The sequence below is a fragment of the Vitis vinifera genome, chromosome 13 (genome assembly GCF_030704535.1).
Source record: "Vitis vinifera cultivar Pinot Noir 40024 chromosome 13, ASM3070453v1".
In the NCBI taxonomy this organism is placed as follows: domain Eukaryota; kingdom Viridiplantae; phylum Streptophyta; class Magnoliopsida; order Vitales; family Vitaceae; genus Vitis; species Vitis vinifera.
Genome location: NC_081817.1, coordinates 25,185,696 through 25,206,089, shown reverse-complemented (window position 1 = coordinate 25,206,089; position 20,394 = coordinate 25,185,696). Strand labels below are relative to the sequence as shown.

At 33.4% G+C, this 20,394-nt stretch overlaps 1 long non-coding RNA gene across 1 annotated transcript; it reads right to left on the bottom strand.

Annotated features, from left to right (window-relative positions):
• Positions 1 to 373: 373 nt before the first annotated feature.
• Positions 374 to 1,920, bottom strand: LOC100250009 (uncharacterized). Its single transcript, XR_009467473.1, has 3 exons — positions 1,699 to 1,920; positions 546 to 617; positions 374 to 450 (listed from the first exon to the last, which is right to left on the bottom strand). It is a non-coding gene; the product is annotated as an uncharacterized LOC100250009 (long non-coding RNA).
• Positions 1,921 to 20,394: the final 18,474 nt, after the last annotated feature.

Here is a 20,394-nt window from a genome sequence, read left to right as displayed (position 1 = left end):
ACTATCCTTAATCCAAATAGAATATTATTATATAACCAAGCTTCAATCAATTAAAAGGCATGCTTTGGAACTCAATCATACTAGAATTAATGATTTATTAAAGTTTCACTTCATAGGAACACCACACTTTTTATTATTACACATTGCTCTTGCAAACATAGGAAAATAAAGCATTAGTAGAGTTTGATTCAAAGAAAAAGAACAAGTCCATCAAGAGAGGCATTTTTAATCACTTCCTTTAGGCAGAGCTCTTTGGACCAACGTGACCAAGAAATCTTTATGATTTCCAAGAGCTACATCTTCAATCTTTTGGGTTAGAGGAGTTTTATATTGCCTATCATATTCCTTAGCAATGTCCTTCATATCAACATTAGCTCGGGTTACAATAACTCGAGTTAGGGCTTCTTTTTCATTCTTGTTTGCATTAGCTTTCGTTGCTGAATCTAAAATCTAAGATTAAAAAGAAAAAAAAAAGTTCAAGAAATGCTTTAACAAACAAAAATAAAAAGATCATTTTTGTAATGTGTATAGTGAATTTATCTCACCTTACTGAAATACTGTGGAGGATCACACAAGCAATAAATTGTGTCCTTCAAACTTGATTCCTCATCAAGATCCTAAATAAATTAAATACGGAGGAATTATATTAAAATGAATATTTATGAAAGCTAATTCGAGGAAAAATGACTTCTAATAAATATTAGAATGAAAAGAATTGTTCCCAGTAACACGAGAATGAGAATTGTTGTCCTACTTATTTATTTATTTTAAAAAAAAGAGAATTTATAAAACAAAAAATAATAAAAATAGAGGAAAAAACTAAAAAATAATGTTCCATGATTTGAAATAATATGTTTTTCCGTATAATTTGTATGTTCCTGATTGTACATGTTAAACTATTAGCAAAGTATATATTTCAATCTAATTACTTCTTAGAATGTATTTGGTATCTGAAAATAGGAATAAAAATAAAGATAAATCATAACATCATGTAAAAGAGGAAAACCAAAATTTGAACAAGATAGAATTTTGCATCCACAAGATTGAAATTTTACTTTCATTCTTGTAATTTAATAAGTAATTTGGACTTAGAAATGAATAGGAAATGGAATGGTTTTTATTTTATTTTTTATTTTTTTATTTATTTTTCATTCCCATTTTCTATTCTAGTGTTTCAAATATTACACAATTTTTCTTTAATTTTTTCCAAGTAAAAAAGTGATAATAGTAGAGGAAATGAGACAATAGGGACATATAAGAAAGAGAAAAAAATGATAATAGTAGAGAAAATGGGACAATAGGGACATATAAGAAAGAGGAAAAAAGAACATAGGATAACAAAGAAGGTAACAAATACTAACTTTAAGTCTAATGCTAATTAACTTTCACTTTTTTTTTTTCTTTATTTCACTTTATTCATTTATTAATATATAAGTAAAGAATAAAAAGTGCCTTTGATATGCAGGAATTAAAATATGATAGGAATGTTGGATCACATGTATTTTCTTAAAAAAAAAAAAGGGAAATCAAAATTTTTTTGGTAATAATTTATTTTTTTACTTCTTATTTCTATTTTTGAAATTATCCAAATGTAATAACGAATGAAAAATGGAATAGATTTCTCATCCCCATTTCATATTCTAATATTTCAAATAGGCTCTAAGAATTAACAAATATAATATCATAATTATGTCATACCTCTATAATGTTCTTGTTAAAAGTCTCCTGGTAACATTTGATGACAGCCATGAGATGAATCTTGCTTCTTGTTGTTAGAATCCTTACGATCTCTTCATCTTTGATTAGCTGCTTCTTGTCACCAATACTAATGGATTTTTCGAGTTTTTGAGTGTCCAATTTAATTGCCCGATCATTAGTTTTTGATCCATCATATCTGTATGAACTTACAAGTGCTACCAAAAGCTGTTGATACAAGAAGCAATTTTTCATTACATTATTTCGTGTTGATAATAATATTTGTTGCATGGTTTCTTTATGTGGCTATAAGGTTTTAGTTATCATTAGAGAGAATGTGTTTGATTAAAGCTCTCCAAAATCAAATATGTAGGATGGAAAAAACTATGGAAAGGGTTGGACCAAACTAAAATGAAATCTCAACTATTGATTTGATATTTGATGATACTAACAAATAAATAGACTAAGAGTGCGTTTGATAGTGATTTTAGAAGACGTTTATAGCATTTCTAACACTTAAATGATACAAATTTTAAAGTATTAAAAAGTTTGGAAACACTTCCTAAAATCACTGTCAAATGGGCTTTAAGAGTCTATTTGACAGTAATTTTAGGAAGTGTTTTTAACATAAAAAGTTTTTTTGGAAAAAAAAATTGATGTTTGAAAAAATTTAGGAAATATTTTTAAAGATTTGAAAAATCACTTATAATGTCTTTCTTTTTTTTAAGAAACACTTGATAGATGATTCGTCTAAAAACACTTTAATTAAAAATACTTCGAGTAAAAACACTACTAAATGCACTTAAAAAATGTATTTGGCAATGTTTCTATTTGAAATACTTTTAATAGAAGTGTTTTGTTTACAAGTATTTTTAGGTGATTTTTTAATTTTTGAAAAGTATATTCTAAATTTTTCCAAACAATTGATTTTTCTTCACAAATGGTTTATATATATATATATAAGTGCTTTTTAGAAGCACTATCCAACAGACTCTAAGTTACCTTTCAAATATGACCAAGTTACTTTCTAAATATGATGATCACATTAATTCTCGATTGGTTCCTTAATATGACTATATATATTACCAGTCATACTAACCTAACCAAGACTGTACCACATAAAACTCCTTTATTGAGAAAAAACACAATTATAGGACTTTCTAAGAGGCCAACTAATGGGGTTTTAAGGCTCAAAATAGGTGGCTTAAACCCAAAAAAAAGTTCCAAACTCCAATAGTACAAGAGTAGGCTCAAAAGATTATTTGCAATTGCATATCCTTAAGCCCAACCATCATTTATGGAAAAAATATATGTTAGAAAGGAATATGAATGCCATTTTTCTTAAGAAATAATTGGTCGAAATGCTTCAAGAAATTTATAAGACAGAAATGCTCTTCACTTTATAAAAAATTGCATAATATCTCACTAATCCAGGTCATTTTTTTTTTCAAAAATAACAACTAAAAATATGATCATATACTTGTACTAACTTGGCGTTCGATGCCGTCAACTTGGGAAGCAACATCTTCCTCGATGGATTCGCTGTAGAGGGACTGGTATGCTCTCCTAGCTCCCAAGAGCTCGTCTAATGATCGAGTGCATGCAAGTTCAATGAGTAGGCCATATGCTTGTCTACCTCTTTTCAAAGCCTTCCTTGCCATGCGAGCATCTCTTTCCCAAGGATGCATGGTCCATTGCACCACAGCATCCTGACCACAAAAATGTTCAAAAAACTAATCATATTATTGCAAAAACCAATCTTAAGTCATCTTTAGTCTCCCTGTCTTTTGTACTTCCATTGTAATTTTTGTTTTCTTATAAGAATTAATTTTTTTTTATGATAAATAATATATAAATATCTTTAATTTTATATTAACATAAATATCTAATTTTGTATTTGATATATAGATACCTTAAAACGCTTAAATTCCCTTTTTAGAAATTTAAGAAGAATTTCTTCATATTTCTCAAACGGGAAGCGTTCATCCTTCAAAAAGATGCTAGAAGTTTCATTCCTAAAAGTTGACAAGTGTTCTGGTTGCCATTTTACTAAGATCTCCAGCATTGATTTCTCGTCAACTCCAAATATTCCTGGAAATGTAAATCAAGATTATTTCAACCTTCTAATAAATATCAATAATGAAAGAACAAACAAACAAACTGAAAAATGTTTGAATATGGGAATTATGTAACATTTGCTCTCCCGATATGATAATGTATCTAAATTCAAAATTGTTATATTAATTTGTAGACTGTATTCATTAACCAGTGGGGAGAAAAAACTATAGTGTAAATTACAAAAAAAAAAAAAAAAAAAGGTTTCATATGGGACATGAGATCATATGTAATCATCCTTACTATCACAAATTTTCACTAGAATTATTAAGAAAATAATAGATGAATGAGTAGAAAGTATATTGTAAAAGAAGGCAGTTGTTTGTGATTTAGAAAAAAACAAAGTTAAGAGAGAAGGAGAAATTACCAGAGTGAGAAACAGAGAAAGACTTTGCAACAACATCTGACGAAGACATAATTGTTTTCCCTTCTTTGTTTGTTTGTTTTTTCCTTCTTTTGATGGAGGCAACAAGAATGGTGTCCTTCTTTACCTCCATCATGGCATTAATTTTATGAGTAAGCTAAAGGGGTATATAGGGTAAGCAGGACCATGAGACTAAAAGATGGAATGACTTGTGGGAGGGAGGAAAGGTCTTAATTGTATGTAGTCATTATAGTGTACTTGCATTCATTTATGGGATTCTTAAGTTATTTTTGAAGTTTTATCCACTTTTAAGACTTGAATCTTTTTAATTTGAATTTGAGCCAGACTTGAGGGTGGTTTTAGCTTATAAAAAAATGTTAAAAATATTAGGGCTCCTTTGAAGTGAATTTGACAAGGAGGCTTTTGGTCTATAGCATTTTTTTTAATAGTACTTCTAGCTACTACACTTATTTTTATAGAGAATTATTTAGTGTCTATGTAAATTAAAAAACAATAATTTTTATAGTATGTTCAGTAATATCGATTTTTAGAAGAAGCATTTATCGATAGTACTAATTTAAGAATCATTTCAAGTGATTCTTCAAAAATTTTAAAATAGATAATAAAGGATTTTTATTCCCCAACAACAATGGAAATACTATGTATTGCTAATTTAGATTATGAAATAGCAAGAGAAATTTTGACACTCATAAATGTTGACTTCTCTAAATGCATTCATGAAAGTTAAAGTTTAGAATAGACAATATTTATATATAGAATTCTCAAATTAGAAGGATAATTTTTTTATATATAATTATTAAAAAATAGAAAATATATGCATAAGATAACAATGAGATATATACTCCAACAGAGAATCTTGTAAAGTGGTTTCAAAATTTTGAATTATTTGTTTATTAAAGGAGCTCCTTACGAGAAATATTCAAAAGGGGTTCCAAATTTTAAGACTTTTAACATGTTCAATGAAATCTATATTTATGCCAAACTTGCTCTTGGAGAAGGGCACATTATCTAGTTTGGTTAATTAGAAGTGATAAGAGGTTCCAAAGTTTAGAATTCTTCTCATATTATAGAAACCATATTTTATTTTATTTTATAATTTCTTCGAGAAACATTTCCATCGAAAGGTGCAAGAAGGTATTTGGCAGAAGTGTCTTTGCACCACTTTTTTTTTTAAAAAAAAAAAATAAAGATTTGAGAAAAATGCAAGTGTATTGTTTACATGTAATCATTTTTTTGACATAAAAAAGTAGAACAACCTTCAAAATTAAGTAATTTCATTATCAAAACATTAATGAAACTATTGTAGATTCCATTTAAGGGACTAAAGGTTTAGAGTATGTTTGGAACATTGAAATAGAAATTAAGAATGAAAATTCATTTTATTTTCTATTTACTATTGTAGAAATAAGAGTATAGGAATAAAATACTTGTTCTCACTGAAACTAAAATCCATTCTAGCCAGGATTTTAATTCCCTTTATTCTACATAGTATTTTTATTTTTATTTATCCCCATTCTTATTCCCATTCCTATGTAACTAACTTACCCTTACTTTTCTTAAATAGTAAGAGAAGGTTGATTTTTTAAAAAATTATTCTCATTTCAAAGTAAATTGGCTAACTACTCTTTGTTTCTTGGCTAGGAGGAAATAAATCTTTTGAGTTACATATTATGTATCCTTAGCCATTTTTCTTCCTTGTGAAGCAACTATATAACTTTGACAAAGACTTCGATTCAATGGTGAAGAAAAGAAATGTGCTTCTATGTTCATGAAAAAGGATACCAACTTGTGCCTCTCTTTGTCTCTGTCTTTGTCTCTCTCTCTACTAAAATGAATAAAGTAGATCTAATACAATTACAATGGATGACATTGAGGATTCACATAAGAATGACGTATTGGCATAATGATCAAAGAACAAAATAAAGTTAGTAATCTGTAAATATGAAAAAGAAGCAACAAATTATGAGAGTCATCTACACTTCAACTTTAACTGCATATTTTGCTTTAGATAAGATATGTGGGTCCTTAAATAATCTTTCAAGTTAAATGAAACATCGCTTTCAACATTAGAAAAAAAAAACAAAAAGAAGAAAAAAACTAAAGAAAAAATCACAATTTTTATGCTTATTATTTATATTTCTTAGTTAATATAACATAATGGTTAGGCAATTTTTAGTAAATACATGATAAAATATAATCAAATTAGCTAGAATATTAAATTCATCTTTTGATAATTTGATTTTTAGGTAGGTAAATGTTTCGGTGGTTAAATTATTATTAAATTATTATTATTATTATTATTATTATTATTATTATTATTATTATTATTTTATAAAGATTAGGCAAAAAAATTTCTTATTATGGGTTATGTTACACCCAAAAATTCGAGAACATTACTTAATCTATACTTAAGATCCTACCATGATTCCACACTTCAAATTAGGATTAAGAAGAAGAAATCATCACGTTCATGTGCATAAACCACTAGATGTAAAATAGACAATTTTACATCTCATCACATTGAACATCAAATGGGAGAGCTTGAGAATAACATAGAATAGAGCTCAAGTAATAATTAACTTGTCACACACCAAAGTTTAATCCATGGTACATCATGATAATATAAATAAGTACTTTGGATCTGATGCCCAAAGACATGTCTATGCCTCCTATCACATCCACATGGGATCTTCTTAAGTTAGCTTTCACTTGTTTTAGAATCCCAATGTCCTCTCCTTTAAGGCTTTCACCCTCACCTTTGCCACCATTAATTAAAGAGCAGGAACTTACCTTTATTGGTACTAACAACCAATGGTTTCCAACATCTCCAAGGCAAAACCTTTATCGATTCCAAAAATTCAAACCTTCATAACCAAAGAGATACCTACCTATTTGGTTCCTCAAGGAACCATCCCTGATCAAGGTTCAAGTAGTAGCCCTACAACAAACCATGAGCTGACAAGTGTAGCTTTGCATTAATCCATTATAGTATGCTTGAGCTCTACAACGGTTACATGCATGAAATATGTTAAAACAATACATACTTAATGGATATCCATGAAACCAAATTTTGGAAAGGTAACCAACGGATACTTAATCTTAAAAACAGAAGCTACCCGACCAATGGTGAAAATCACCAAAAATCAGTTACTAAAGTAGTTTCTTTTTCCCGTGATTCAATTGATTTAGGTGCTGCAGGTAAGCAAATTCATGGAGAAGAAAATGCAATGGAGAAAGATGAGGAGTGTTGGTGAGCTAAATTATCTAGTTTAATTTAAGTTTAAAATTTTGTTTCCAAACATTACCAGATCCACTCTACATACTTCACTGAGACTATATTGGTCATTGAAGATTGAGTTCATCAATTTATGTATGTTGTATACAGTTGAGTATGAAATGAAAGTGGTTAGTAAGCTTAATGGTAAATAAAAAGGCATAGGATGGTTTTATGGAAAAAGTGGGCTAAAACACTGCCAAGTTGTGAAAACATTTCATGGAGTGCTCAAGAACCCAAGGTGCTCAACTGCCCTTGATAAGTGCTTAAGCACTCAAGCCATTTTTTTTATAATAAATTTGTGGTAAAAAAAAAAAAAAAGGATTCCTTTGTCATACCCAACTTGTTAGGATTTTGTTATATAGATATGCCTTCTAGAGTTTAAAAAAGCTTCATGTGCCCTAATATGATATATATATTTTGCATCCTTATCCAGTTTTCTTTTTTGTGAAGCAACCATATAACTTTGACAAAGACTTTGATTCAATGGCATGAAGAAAAGATATGTGCTCCTATGTTCATGGAAAATGACTCACTTGTGCCTCTCTCTCTCCTAAAGTTAATAAAGTAGATCTAAAACAGTTTAGACGCCATTGCAGCTGATTAAAGTTGAGGAGTACTGTAATTCATTGGTTTCTTGGATTGTTGATGTTCATCCTAGGCTCTAAAGGGTCTATTTATAGTTAATGTTTAGATCAGAATATTGTTGAAAGCGTCTAAAACATGAAGAACGGGATGGGTCTGCAGGCCACAAAGCGTTGCCGCGGAAAAAGCTTTGGTTAGTACGCAATTATTCCATGAGTAATTAATATAATTGTATGACAATTGTAAACCCATAATTCTCTTGGCCGTTTTCTTCGGTCCAGACATACACACTCGAGCATTGAATGGTCAATGTTTAGCTTTAAAAGCACAAATTGAAGTTCCCTGGAAAAGTGAATCTTGGGGCCGGCTTTGTGGCTAGGTGGACATGCACAACGACAAAGTGCTGTTGTGCCAAGCCCAACTCAATTTTCATCACCTTAGCCTAAGTTGATGCATGGGTTTTGGTATTGGGCTTGTGGTAACCCTAAGGTCCAACCTATCAGGGTTGAGGAGCGTTTTTTTGTTCTTAGCTCAGTTTTTTGTGCCCATTATCATGGGCTACAGCTGGCCCTGTCTTTGGCCTAATATATCAGTTCGAGTAAAAGTAGATTACAGGGCAATAGTACAGAAGAGTATCCACCAGTCCTCTTTCTAGGGTTTTAAACTTCATCATTCTCTTGCAATCTCCGTCTTATTCTTTCTTCATGCTTAAGGAAGGACTATAGTGATGAGATTTGTTCCTATTTCTTTCTAGTTATGGGCTTATCCTTGTATTAATTGAAAGCTTATATTCTTGATCACGGTATTACCTAGGATATCTTAAATTAATAACTTTTAGACTTATTTCTGATTGATTAAATTAAGTTTATTTTCCCGTTTTGATTGATCAAGTGCATTTTGATAACAATCATGAATATTCAGTCACACATGGAAAATCACCTATAGAGATTGTCTCAACGCTAAACATATGAAAACCACTAACTAGTCAATTGATTGCAGTAAAATTTCACTAAATATAAAATACTAGTGCACAATTTTATAAAATTGATTGGTGTGGGATATTTTTTTTATTATTTTAAAAATTAGTTAATTAAATTGTTTCATTTTTTTGTCTTTTTGAACATTTATAAAATACAAATGTAAGTTTGGCTTTTCACTAAAAATTTATAATTTGATATCATCCCTACCTAATAGTCCTTAGGACGGTACGTGGACTTAGCAAATAAGAGAAATAAATAAATAGTGAGGTTTGAACTTATAACCTTTGATAAAATAATATACTTTGATATCATATTAAATTTGTGATTAAAATATCAAAAAATACAGAAATATTGATGGTTGAATTTGACGAAAATATCATATCAAAATTTAATGAAAAATATCAATAGAATAGAAGTAAATCAAAACTTATAGAAATATCGATAAAACTACAAGAAATGATAAAACAATGAAAGTTATTTTTTAAAGACCATATTACCAATATTGAACTTTGGATAATGATATATAATACTTGAAAACACATTTAATATTAAATAAATTATTTATCTAGTTTATACATATTTAAAGACATGAAAGAGAAAGAGGTCGTTTTGAAAAAAAATTTCAAATGAGGGCCAAAATGCATATTTGGTTGCCCAATGGGGTTGTTTTTAACCCAAACTCTTATATATCTATACATACTCAAGTTGTGTGTACTTTTTTCGCCGCTTCTAGGCATTACTAATACAATCTCTCATTTACCTATAAATATAAAAAAAAAATCTATACATACTCAAGGATGAAAATATCAATAAATATAGGTATATTGATACTTGAATCTTACAGATATATTGAAAATTACATCAGTAGATATTTTGACAAAAATATCAGTGGACCGAAAATTGTTCAAAATTCATAAAAATGCTTGGAAAAACATCAAAAAATGATAAAATAAACAAGAATACACATGTTAAAGTTATTTTGTAAGTGTAATTGATATAGGTATGTATTATTATTATTTTTAATTAACTTATTTATTTATTATTGTTTTATTGCTTTCTATTTGTGTATATCAATTGGGGAATTGGTGGAACTCTTACATAAAAATCATTTTTCAAAAACCTTCTTTTGATCAACTTATTCAATTTATTGCACACCTGAAAATAAAATTTGATTTGACCTATTTATGATGTTTTTAAAAAAAAATTTAGTGATTGTATGATATTTTACACATCTTGAATATGAATTTAGAACTTTGTTTGAATTAAAAAGCAATTCTAAAATAGAAGATATAAATGAGTCTTTTAGGGATTCTGTTTTCACTCGATTTTGGACATTCAAAATATTTTTGTAAAAATAAGTTATTAGGTGACCTTGTAATTTTTATTTGATTCTAGACTTCTTGAAATTGACTTTAGACACATAAAATATTGAAAATAGTTTCCCTAATCAAAAGATATATATATATTTTTTTCTTGCTGCATTCATTGTACTACCCTAATTTTGAACAGAGGAGTTGTTTGATTGTTTTTAAAATTAATTCATGTGCCTTCTGATTATATTGTCTTTATTTTTCTTGTAAAGTAGACATTCTGAACATGTTGCGTATTTTTTTTATGATTTTGTGGCACTTCTATGTTAGTTTAAAAAATCAGTTTATGAATACTATTGAATTTTGTTTTGGTTTGGACCTTTAGAGATGTTTCTATAAACTGGAATCAATCGAAGCTTTACTAAATTGCTTGGCTTTTTGGTTGATAATCTAGACATATAGAAGAGGCCTCCGAAAATTTTTGTAATTAAAATCCACTTCTAGAAATGTTTTTAGGATTTATTCTTTAAAGGTTCTTATTGTGATCACATGTTGGGATTTCTATACAATGTTTAACTTACCTTTTAACTTGGAGTTAATTGATATGTCTTTACTTGATCTTGGCTTTGGTATTGTAATATAAACATAATGAGGATGTCATATGATTCCTTTTATGTTGAAATGATGTCTCTAGATATTTGTTTAGGATTTTTCAAGTGAATGCAACTGTTCTACCCATTTACTTCATGTTTTTGTCTTAGTTACTAACTTTGATACTTATGGCTACCTAGAGTATTAGTTTAAATTTAATAATGAGCTTATATGTATGTCCTAGGTGATAGATGATATTCTTTTGGAATCTTGCTTTTTTTAGCTATACAAATGTTATATATATTAGTGTTTTTTTTTTATCATAGTTATTTATTATCATAAATTGTTCTAACCCTATTTCATCACGTGTAAGCACACTATAAGTTATGCATACTATCCAGGTATGTCTCTCACACCTTTTATCCCTATAATTATGCAAATATGCAAACTTTGAGCGTGCAAATTCAGATATATGTTGTTGCTTTGTATGTTTTGTTTGTTACTTGATTATTTGAATGGGATGAAATGCATGGTGTATGCTATATTTATTAAACTAACTTCAATATTTTCATGAAAGCGCTTTGGGACGTAGCTCAAGTATGCAAATCCCTTCTTCCTACATGAGTGTTTCTTGTGGTATGATTGTTTGGTTATGAATATTATGTTGTTTACTCTTAAGCTTTATCACCTTTGCTTCATTTGCAGTCTCAATCAAGCAATTAATTGTCATCCTTCCCTCAACCTAGCTAATAGAGACCTTTTTAGGGTTTAGAGGGGTTCTACACTTTAAGGTATCTCCCTAATAGGTAACTTGATCCCTAGACCTAGATTCGGGTTTTTCAAAGACACGTTTTTTCAAAAGTTTAAGGAGTCCTTTTTTCTTAGGGTTTTAGTTTCTTATTTTATTTTTCCTTAAATAAAATAATAAAAATAAGTGGCGACTCCAGTTTTTTATAAAATACAATTTTTCACCCAAAAAAAACGAGTCTTGCCGATTGAGTGGGGATGCATGTGAAAAATATGGGTCCACAGTATGGTTGATGATGAAAATATTAGTAAATACAGATATATCGATATTTGGATTTTAAGGATACAAAATATGAATTTTGGAAGTGCACACTTAGAATTAGGATAAGAAATATTTGGTTTCATTCAATGAGAACAATTTATACATATTATATGGGAATAGTGCTTTAGTGCCAAAATGAATATCGTTGTGGTTTAATCGCATTGTTAGACAAAGGGATCCCATTTTGTTGAAAGGATTGATAGTATTGATTGTAAGTTTGAACATGTCATGCATAAATTTATGATATTAATCTATTTAATTGAAATGTATTTAATGATGTAAAATAAATTATGATACATGTATGATTTTTTTTAATATTTATATTATTTATATTTAATTATCATATAAATAATATAAAAAAAGACTTACTAAGAAAAATATAATGATGGTTGGTAATCAATTAAAATAAAATGATTAGAATTAATTTATATATTATTCTCTTAATATTAAAATTATAATTTATTTAATATAGTAATGTTTGTTTATATACAACAAAGTGCAACGTTGGCCCAACGGCTGCCAAAAGTTCAATTTGAACTTTTTAACTTGGGTTCAAGTTGGCCAAGTAAGATGGCAAGAGGAGCATGAAAATATTGATAGAAAAATTGGGAAATTTTTGAAAATATCATCGATATATCGGCTGATGATAATCAGTGATCGATTTCATATTTAGCCCTCTTTTTTGTCCATGTGCATACTTGATGGTTAAAGTGCCCATGACTCCATTCCTACCTTTTTAAAACACCTCAATTCCTTGCTTAGTGCCCCACCAATTGAAAAGTCTATGATAAAATTGTTGGTCAGTCTTTCCTTATCATATTTGGTATTCGTGGAGCCCGATACCTAATATTGTAGCAAATCCCATTGAAACTTTAATCATTGTTTAGATCATGATGGTCACTATTATATATTAAGCTAGGCTGCAAAGTTAGAATGCCATATTTGACATTTCATCACATAATGAAACTTTATTGTTGCACATGAATTTGATTCATAAAATATTCCATTTAAAAAAAGTTTAGGATCACTTTAGTCAATCATAAAGCCATAGATGTTCATTATCAACCATGGAAACTCAGGTGGAGTCGTTGATTAAAAGTTTGACATTGCTTGCTTCTTGCTAAATGTTCTAGGACTCCCAATATAATCAGCCCAGGTTAAGGTCATGTAAATTGAGTTTGGATTGGGACTTTTGTTGTTCCACTTTCTAGTTGTGTAAGAATGGCCTAGTGTCCAAGCTGGTCAGAATAACTTCTTCAAGGGACTTCCATTTGTGGTACTTTTGAAGTTAAACGTAATCATTATTTAATTTATACCTAAAACACACTAGTGATTGTTGGGGTGATGATAGAACAAACCTGCAGTAATTCAAAAGAAGAAACAAGAAAAATTACAATGGAAGTAAAAAGAGCTTCGTTTGTTTAGAGGCTTGCAAATTGTAACGTCCTAAAGATAGAATTTTGGCACCCTGTTCTTGATTACAATAGTAAATGGTGTATGTCTTTCATGATACAACTCTTAAATGATTTAAAGAGAGTAATCTCCTATTTATATCCTTTCAAACCAAGTGTTGTATTCCCTCTAAAGGTTGTGTCTCCTTCATTAGACATGTTCTTTTCATTCACCAATTTTCCAACAATCCTACACATGAATGAAAGGACTTAGAACATTATTGGACAGATAGATGAGAATGCATAAGGTAAGGTGTCTTTTGGACTTGAACCTACCTTAGTGAATATCCATCGGATTTGCTCAGCGACAAAGTGAACTTAAGTCTTAAACTTGTCCTCCTTTGTAGCAGTGAAGATAATGGATATCACACATAACTCATCTAAACACATTTTGGTTTGTACGTTTATGTTCTTTTTGGTCCTGAATAGATCCTGACTTCATGAGAACTTTAGAGAATGAAGCCTTCACATTCTCATAGAAGCGACCCCACTTCTACCCTCATATAGGTGACATCAGTTAAAAGTATTCTGCTATACTTCTCTTGGTACAAGATACCGATGTCATTAAATGTATAACATACTGTGGACCTCGCATTGAGCCGAAATGCGAGGTCCACAAAATGACGACTCCACTGGGAGATCATCATAAAATAGCGAACCAATCAATCATCTCAACATACATCTCACAAGTGGGGATAAGCATGCAACTCCCTGAAGATCTGTAGATCTCGCCCGAAAGGGAATATGCCCCAGTATGGCATCGGAAGTGTGACAGGTCAGAAGAAAAAGTGACATGGAATCATCTGTCATCGAACATGTAATCCCGGTCATCCGAATCCATAACCGAATCACACCCATGATCCAAGAAGTACCTCTCGGATGAAGAAGCATGATGGCATCCAAGTGCTGAGAAGGGCCGACCTAACTAGATGGCTTTCGGGATGCTCCTCTGAAGAATCATGATAAGGCAACGATCATGTCTACGTCCCAATGAGCATCCAGTGAGTGATGATGATCGTGCAAGTCCGTGAGGACCCATAAACCTCTAAATGAAATGGGGTATGCCCCAGTGTGGCATCAGGTGCACGACATGTCAGAATAACAAATGACATGAAATCATCTATCGTCGAGCACGTGACCTCCGTGAAGATCCGTAAATCTCATCTAAAAATAGAAAATACGCCTCGGTATGGTATCAAGTGCGCGACATGTCGGAAGAACAAATGCCATGAAATCATCTATCGTCGCACATGTGACCTCCATGAAGATCTGTAAATCTCATCCGAAACGGAAATATGCCCCAGTATGGCATCAGGTGCACAAGAGGTCCAAGGAACAAATGACATGAAATCATCTGTCGTCGGGCATGTGACCTCCATGAAGATCCGTAAATCTCATTTGAAACGAAAATATGCCCCAGTATGGCATCAGGTGCATGACAAGTCAGAAGAACAAGTGTCATAAAATCATCTATCGTCGAGCACGTGACCTCCGTGAAAATCCATAAATCTTATCCGAAACGGAAATATGCCCCAGTATGGCATCAGAATGTATGGTAGGTCAGAAACCAGGTGACATGGAATCATCTATCATCGAACATGTGACCTCCGTGATCCAAATCAAGTCCAAACAACTAGGGAACGTCTCCCAGGATAAGAAGCATGGCCGCAACCAAATGCCTAGAAATGTGGGCCTGACTGAATGGCTCCACAGAGGCTCCATTGGGAGATCATCATAAAATAGCGAACCAATCAATCATCTCAACGTACATCTCGCAAGTGGGGATAAGCATGCAACTCCTTGAAGATCTGTAGATCTCGCCCGAAAGGGAATATGCCCTAGTATGGCATCGGAAGTGTGACAGGTCAGAAGAACAAGTGACATGGAATCATCTGTCATCGAACATGTAATCCCGGTCATCCGAATCCATAACCGAATCACACCCATGATCCAAGATGTACCTCTCGGATGGAGAAGCATGATGACATCCAAGTGCTGAGAAAGGCGGGCCTAACTGGATGGCTTTCGGGATGCTACTCTGAAGAATCATGATAAGGCAACGATCATGTCTACATCCCAATGAGCATCCAGTGAGTGATGATGATCGTGCAAGTCCGTGAGGACCCATAAACCTCCAAATGAAATGGGGTATGCCCCAGTGTGGCACCAGAGGTACGATAGGTCAAAAATCAGGTGACACCAAATCAATCATCGTCAAACTCGCGATCCCGGTAATCCGAACACAACTGAATCAGACCTACACATCAAAGAGGCGACTCCCAGAAGAAGAAGCATGACGATATCCAAACATCAACCTGATCTCAAACACCGGTCCAAGTAGAGGTTGTCGAAGACGACATCTGATCCCATGGCCTTAGGGTGGTCTTAAGACACAAGACGTAACGTAGGCTAGGGTGATAGGGTAATAGAAATGAAAGGAAACTAGACTCAAATACCCAACGATCAGAAAACCATGCCCTCATATATGAAATGCAACATGTATAGTAAGTCCTGTGAGCCTTGGACTTGAGGATGCCTAACGTGAATATGATGTCGATAAGGCAACAAATGAAGCAAAATGAACTGATAGTGATATGTGGAATGATGATGTGAAGTGAGTATCAAACCCGAGATGGGTTGCTGTAAGAAGAGAATAAAATGTGAAGGGAATGAGATGAATCACAAGCAACGATAAAAACGATAGCGAAACAATGAATATGTGAAGAAAGGTGGTGATCGACTAAGATCAAACATGAAGTGAAGTCACATCAATAATGAATGTAATGATGGAAAGGACAATGACTCGGAGTCCTTAGAAGAAGGTCACTCATCTCTCTCACAAATAGATATGACGAAGCAATACAAATAACATGGGATCTCAGAGAGCTCACATACGAACTCCCAATAACGAACATACTCGATAAAAATGACCCCTAAACATCAATATACATACTCAATGATCGAGAACACTATGCACATACACACATGTGCTTATTATTTTTCTTTTTCTTTTCTTTTCATTTTTTTTTTTTTTTTTTTTTACATATATACAAATACACATACCCTGAACATGAACAAATGAACCCCAAGGGTGATGTCGATAACGGATGGACACCGACCCAAGTGCTAAGGCAACCCAAAACTCTCTCAAACGAGATGACCTTCTCAAACTAAGGATCTCTAAACCAATGTCTGCGAGAGAGATGGTGGAAATGATGTGACTATCCTCCATGTGATGAACTGAGGAGGATCACCACTCAGGGTGGAGAGAATATGAAACAAACAAGTAGTAGATAGGATAAGGAAGAAAAGACGAGGAACACAACCAACGAGATGAGATGAAAATGCAGAGGTGCAGTGATAGGGAAAAGATAATGAGAAAAACGTGCCCCTAGATCCAAGGCTCATGAAACCCCCAAACAATGCATGCATACACTAAAGGGCCCCTATCCCGGCGTGAAAATGTGAGCAAGGCGATAAGAAAGAAAGGCCATAATGCGCATGCGAGGCTCAATGGGCTAGCAACGGACTATGTATCACAAAGGAATAACAAGGTAATGGCTAACCGAAATGATGGCCACCCATCCTACAACCATGGTCTCAAACATAGTACCTCTTTAGCTGATCCACATTGGTTGGCTTTGAGAATCAGTTTCCATCTAAATCCATCAACCATGCAGCGCCCTCTGGGGTCAACTCCCTGATGAAATAAGGTCCACTCCAGTTGGGTCTGAACTTCCCTCTAGGATCTCTAATCAATCCTCTGATGAACCTCAAGACTAAGTCACTTCTCTATAATGGTCAATCAACAATCTCTGCTATCTTCCCCTACCAGCGGGAGATGAAGGAAGAAATGGACTCATCTGATCTCTGTCTGAAACCCTCAAGCTCTCTCCTCGACACATCTACGATAGTACTAAATGAAAACTGTCATAGAAACTCCTAAGCTAGGTCATCACATGTCCTGTGTCACGAGGACTCCAAAGATGCGAACTAATACTAGGTTGCGCCACTCAGAGATAAAAGAAACATGATGATCATCTGTGACTCGTCTAACCCATGGACCCTCATCACAGTACTGTAGAGTCGAAGATGAATACATGGACAACCAACGCCCGTGTACCTCTCAATGTCAAGCATCCTGAACTTGGCTGGTAGACTAGCTACTAGTATACTATCAAGATCATCCCAAGTCGATGAACTGTCAGATACTCTCAACTACCAGATACGCTACTCAATACGATCCATACATGAATGAGTATCCTTAAGGACTGTCTACTCTGCTGACTGTCTATCTCCTGCCTGAGACTAGCCAAGGTCTCCTAAATAGAAGCCATGGCGGCCATGAACGGATCAACTGTGACAACCCACTGATTCATGTCTGATCTCTCGGAAAAGCGAACTAATATCCCCTCTACTCTAACCCAAGATGACAAATCCACACTGAGAATGAAAAACCAATCCTAAAGAGCATGAAGTACAAGATACCTGAATAAAATCCATGGCGTCTGTAAACTAGCCAACTGTGACAACCCGCTGATTCATGTCTGATCTCTTGGAAAAGAGAACTAATATCCCCTCTACTCTGACCCAAGATGACAAATCCACACTGAGAATGAAAAACCAATCCTGAAGAGCATTGAAGCACGAGATATGGTAGGCACAGGGAAAACATGGAAGAAATGCTAGTTTGAATTGGAATGAGCAGGGCATAAAAAACGAAGACGGACCGTCTGATCGTACCCAAACTCGTACTGATCTCGGTGCACTCTCACTAGAGACTAAAAGAGGGAATACTGAATCCCAACTATGATCAAAGAGGCTCTGAAAGCCCTCAGACGCACCCACGTGTAGGGAGGGAGTCCTAATTGAAGGATCTACGGCTCAACCTACGCGGTCAGGGTGGCCCTAAAAGGATAAAGGGTGGACTTTAAAGGATCCCTAGTAGAAGCGATCATACCCTCCAGCGGTAGGCAACCCTCTGCACGCCTCCGAAGAGAAGGGGCACTTCCATGCAAGGTGGTCATCACCTCCACACATGCACTACCTCAACATCCCAGGGGATTTCCTATGGTGAAACCTCTCAAACTCTCAACGCTCAATGGTCAACTAGAGTGCACAGTGAACGGTGTGGGTGCATCCGATAACCCTAGGAAGCTAAAACAGAAAATGAAACACACTGGCCACACAAATATTCATGAAACCTAGCTTTGGGCTATATGGGTCTTCAATGATTGGAATCCAATCGACATCAAAGTGTCGCTCTCCTCCAGAATACTCCCGTGCATCGATATAGCCCGTCACTAGACCCTACTCCTAATCTTCGGCTCGGTCAGAGAGCAAGCACATAGAAGGTCTCACACTTGCAATAGTGAGAACCAAGAAGAAATGAATGACCGAAACCAAGAGAGTTGGAGGTAAAAGGATATATGTGCGGCCCACAGAGACAAGCGACATGCAATCACGCAGAAGGAGGGCAGTCATGCAACATGCAATCAAGTAGAATCCAGGATATATCACTCATGTCCGCGCAAAAAGCTATGACTATCAGGACGAATAACGATACAAACATCATGCTCAAAAGACGATCAAGACAATATGCAAGCTAGAAGAAACCACACAGCCAGTCAAACGACGTATAATAGTGAGTCTATGCATGTGAAGTGAGCAGAATAATCAGGAAGAGATAGAATCGCTATACCAAGCAAACAAGATGAGCAATCTATGATAATCAGCATGTCAATGTACCAAACTAATCTAGCAATGAAGTACAGAAAAAGCGACATCTGAAGCCCCAATCAAGATAAACAATCATATCAATGTCACAACGCAATATCCAAGCATGCATCAAAAACTCCCAATGTGCAATCAAGAGATGGGTACTCACTAATCGACTCATCAAATGTCATGTTTACTTCATCTTAAGTTCAAGCTTGACCCTCTAAACATCCCCAGTGGAGTCGCCATTTTGTGGACCTCGCATTTCGGCTGAATGCGTTTCCCAATCAATGGCGAGCTCAATTTTTATTTAAAAAAATGATTTTTATTCATTAAAAATCTGACTTGGAGTCGCCACTTATTTTTGTTTTATTTTTAAAAAAGGGTAAACAAAATAAGAAAGAAAACCCTAAGCGCGACTCCTTATTCTGGAAAAGGTGGTCTATGAAAAACCGGATCGGGCTCGGGGGTCAGGTTACTTATCGGGAAGGTACGATATGAACCGTAGCACCCCTCTAAGTCCCTGAAATCAGGTCTCTACTAATATAATGAAGCTGACGCTGCAATCAATGAGAAAGTCAATGGATACTCACCTTAATCATGTACGACGTGGGAAGCAGAGCATGTATAAAGAATGAACAAAATATGAGTGGATGCGTACCTGGTCCTCTAGTCACGAATGTGCTATCATGAAACAGGATTAGTGAATGACGAATAGATAAAATTATGCACATGTCAAGGAACAGAATAAATCAAACAAGCATGGTAAATAAATCAATTAATCAATCAGTCAGTCATAAAATCACATATGTGGGGCCCCCACCAAAGCCCGATTGATCTTGCCTGAATTAATCTCGCGAATCCCATTATTTCGGAATTATGAAGATTCATCATTCTTGCTTATGTAAAAATCAAAAGAAATAGAACATTATTTAAAAATCGAAGTGGAATTAAAGCTATTCGAGAGAAAACTGGATTTTTGAGATTTATTTGGAAATTAGAGTCTCGAAAATTATTTGAAGATTGGAGTCTTGAAAAATTAAATTTAAGAATTGGAATTTTGGATATTAAATTTAAAAGAAATTAGAATTTTGGAAATGGGAAATTAAGTTCAGAAATTGGAATTTTGAAGAATTGTTTAAAATGGAATTTCAAAATAAATAACTAAAATAATAATAATTAAATAGATTAATGTGAATTTTGGAATTTTGGAATTAGAAA